Source organism: Propithecus coquereli, unplaced genomic scaffold, assembly GCF_000956105.1.
Source record: "Propithecus coquereli isolate 6110/MARCELLA unplaced genomic scaffold, Pcoq_1.0 Scaffold486, whole genome shotgun sequence".
Classification (NCBI taxonomy): domain Eukaryota; kingdom Metazoa; phylum Chordata; class Mammalia; order Primates; family Indriidae; genus Propithecus; species Propithecus coquereli.
The window spans coordinates 551,638-556,021 of NW_012150685.1; positions in this window are offsets into that span (position 1 = coordinate 551,638).

Consider the following 4,384-nt stretch of genomic DNA (forward strand, 5'->3'; position numbering starts at 1 on the left):
GTTAGAAACTTGGCCCAGTAGGCCAGGGGAGAAATGTGGGGTGCCAGCTACACAGAGGCTGTGAGGTCTTTATTTGTCAGAGCTCTTTGCCTGCAAATGATGGAAACATAATTCTAACTAATTTAAGCAAAATGGAATTTATTGGCTCATATGACCGAACTAGGGAGCAGGGAGGGTCAAGCAGGCCTGGTGGATGCCAAGAATGTTTTCATTCTCCTTGATCTTGCCACTGTTTCTTTTGCATGGCTCATTCATTCTCTCTGGTGTGTTCCTTTGCATGTGCCATTCATTCAGTCGGGTGTGCTATCACAACAGGGTATAAAACCACAACCAAAGGCACCACCAAGGGCATGTCCTTACAGACTTAGAAAGGAAAGAGAGCTCTTTCCTGCCAGCTCCAGTAGGTTCCATTGTGGGGAAGGATGCTGATTGATGATCATAAGCATTGTGGCCAGCGTGGAGGAGATGGGTCTGTGTAGCGATCAGCTCAGCCAGGAGCAGGAGCCACCTCTGGGTCTCAAACGGTGGGGTACCATGATTGGCTGCCTTCTACAGGACAACTTGGTCAGAAGTGTGAAAGATACATTTCCCCCAATAAAGGGAGCACCTGTCACCAGAGGAAGGGGTAAAGGATGCTGGGCAGCAGAAACAGCCGGTGTTCCCTACAAGGGCTCTTGCCTTTGAGGCAAACTGCTACCCAAGCTAAGGTAGGAACCATTGCTAAGCCATGACATCCTTGTTCTGGGACACACCACAACACCTGGCTCACTCTGATACCACGTTTCTCAGTCCTTCTCTCATTTGTGCCAGAAATTAAATAATCCATTGTGACCTGCTTTCTGGTCTGCAGAAAAGGCCTTCTAGCTCCTCGGCAGCCCATCCAACTGAAATTTAAATTTAACTTGGTCCCCCCTAGTGAAACAGAACCACAGGAGAGACACCAGATTAATAGTAACGGCCTTGGTATTAATGTGATTTCAAATAATATTCTTTAGCATTTTCAATGACTTGGTTATGTGGCACTTCGGGTATAATACTTATTAAGTTCTTCCATCTGTTTCAAAGCAAAGGGATGCACTGCCTTTTTTTTTTTTTTTGCCCAAAGAATATAACAACACATTATTAATTTTATTGGGATCCCATGAATCTAAAAGCTTAAAACGTTATTAAAAAGGCCCTCATCCTTGCATTTCTTATTCCCTTTTCCATATATCCAACACAAAAAGATGGAAAATGCCAACAGCTAGTGCTTTTTGCCAAAGTTGGCTTAATGCTCTTAAATGGCTGAAGGCACACTCACATTCACAGGCTAAACTTCTAGAGCTCCAGGGTCGATGAACGATGGCTCTTGGAAAACCCCACCATGGATTGCAGCAACTCTCAGAGTTGGCATCTGTTGTCAAGATGCCAACGGTGCAAGGCTCAAAACAAGGCTTCCCAGTGCACCTGGCTCCTCCCAACCCATAGCCGTCATTCCCACAGGTCCAGGTGCACCCCAGCCAGTGGGGAAGGGGCATACGTCCCCCACCCACTGACCCCTGAAATAGCCTTGCCACATTTCCTTTGTAAAATAGTCACTCTCCTTCCTGTTCTCTTCTCTGACTTCTGGAGGAAAAAAGAAGTGAGAAACTGCTAAGTGACGCTGCCGCCTCCTCCTTCGCAGCCCCCGTCATCTCCTAAAGGGACCCTGGTTCAGTCAGTGTTGTGGCAGCAAATGTGGCCTTAGGGGCAGGTCTCCACAGCTGTCAATAATGCCTACTTTTAGCCTATTCTTACCTATTGCCATTAATGTCAGGTTTCTGAGCAAGTATCTGCACCAGTATTTGAAAGGAGTGTCTTTTGGGGTCTCCCTGAAAGTTACACAAACCTCAACACAGGGTGAGAGTGGCTTGGTTTACGGAAGAAGGTGGTACTATAGATGGCCCCACCCCAGCCCCTGGCAACACCATATATGCGCTTTTACCTAATATAAATTCAACACCAGGTGCTTGGCTGTAAGAGAGAGGAACGGTTAGCTGTGAGAGAAAAAAAAAATGTAAATAGTGCCAGTGATTCCACCTATGAAGCCACTTAATAAGGGTGAGCATTAGATGGAACTCTAGAATATTCTCAGTGGGGCTTAATTCTCGGGTATCTCTGACAGTGTCAGCATTGTATGTTGTAATGAATCTACTCTTTAAAGGGAGGCACTTTTCATAAAACATGGTCCCTAATCACAAGACAACTACTTTATCTAGTGTTTGATCAAAGAAACAGAAACAGTGAATTAAATTTCAACTCTGGACCTAGTAAGAGATGCTGCGCCTGTTTCTGACATGGCAACTCAAAGGATGCTCCAAAGTTACGTATTAAATAGGATTTTTGTCTTATGTGGTTTTCTGATCTGGAAAACTGCTGGGCCAGAGATGGGAAGCAGTCTTCCATTTGAATGCCAAGTCCGTTGATTGGTAGGTAGAGGCAGCCCGGGCATTGCTTTGAAGAAGGTTCTAAGGCTCAGTGGGAAAGAGTGTTACGACTGGTCAGCAGGCTCTGCCATAGGCCCAGGAGTGACTGAAGAAGAGTCACCCACTTGTTTTCCTTGAGAGGAAACTGAGGGTTGGATTGTGTTTTTCCTTTCCAAACATCAGGCATTTCATTTTATTTTTCTTGTTAGAGCCCAGGCTATCTGTGTTTTTTATTTCTGGCCTTATGGGGGAAAAAGAAGTTAGGGATTCCTAAAGAAGTACCTATGGCGCTTACTGACCTAGCTCATCATGGGTTGGCACACTTTTTCTGTAAAAGGCCAGACAGTAAATATTTTATTTTATTTTTAGAGACGGGGTCTCGCTCTGTTGCCCAGGCTGCAGTGCAGTGGCACGATCATAGCTTATTGCAGCCTTGAACTCCTGGCTCAAGCAATCCTCCCACCTCAGCCTCTAGAATAGCTAGGACTACAGGCATGCGCCACCACACCCGGCTGTAAATATTTTAGACTTTGCAGGACATGCGGCCTCAGTTCTAACTTCGCCACTCTGTTAGTATAGTGGAAAAGCAGCCAGAGACAAAGTACACACGAATGGGCATGACTCTGTGACAATAAAAGTTTTTTTACAAAAATAGGCCATAGCCAACCCCTGATCTAGATTATGAGAGGTATGGGTAGGAGATAATACATAGATGACATGGGAAGGTAAAATCAGGAGAAAAATTCTGTCTGGAAACGGATTTAGGGGCAAACCCGAAAAACTTCCTTTGGAAGTGATGGAGAACCCTGCAGTTGTGAGACTTAAGATATTCCTTTCAATTAACAGTCGGTAATGCAATAATGGATTCGCCCATGTGCAAGCAAGAGATTGCTGACTACCAAGTGTGGTTCAAGAACCAAATGCCCCCAATGGCATCATCTTGCTAGTATGAAATTTCTACCTATCGATGTTCTCTGCAGAAGGCCCTTGTTTTTTTGTTTTTTGAGACAGAGTCTCACTCTATCTCACAGGCTGGAGTGCAGTGGCCTGATTATAGCTCACTGCAACCTCAAACTCCTGGGCTCAAGCAATTCTCCTGCCTCAGCTGCCTAAGTAGCTGAGACTAGAGGTGCATGCCATCACACCCATCTAATTTTTAAAATTTTTTGTAGAGACGGGGTCTTGCTATGTTGCCCAGGCTAGTCTCAAACTCCTGGCCTCAAGCAATCCTCCTGCCTCAGCCTCTCAAAGTGCAGGGATTACAGGCCTTAGCCACCATGCCCGGCCTTCAGAAGGTCCTTGTTGAAAAGCAAACCTGTGTCCATGGAACATTTAATCTACCAACCGGCCAGCACTTGGGGAACATATTAGTTAACAGAGAGCAGGACTGTGATGCAGTAGAACATGGGACCCGACCCATAAGTTTTGAGCGGAAAATGCTGTAAAACAGGAAAACAAAATCATAAAAGAGTCAGGGCTTGTTGCACTGGCTGTACAGGCAGTTCTGGGTGGGGCAATAAACAAGGCAAGCTCTCCTGAGCTGGAGGCCAGCAGCATTTAGAGGTAGCTGCATGATTTCTGGCAGGAGTCAGAGTCGCTCTTAGAGCACAGATGCTGTCAGTGGGGGAATTTCAAACAGCAAGGGCAGAAGACTGGAAGCCTCACCCCCAAGTTCCATATGAGGACCACTATTAGAATGCGTTTATGCAGAGAGATGCCAGTGAACGGCTCAGGTTCAAAGTCAGATTCTACCAACTTGGGGTAAAATCCAGCTCTGATCTTACCTGCCTTATGATCTTAACGCATCTGTCAAAGAGAGAAAAGCACCTTCTTCCCAAGGTTGTTCACGAGGAATGCATGCGCAGTGTCTAAAGGGCCAGTTCCCAGCGCACAGTGGGTTTTTAGGAAAGGGTGCCTGTGGTCATCACTCCGCTGCTCAG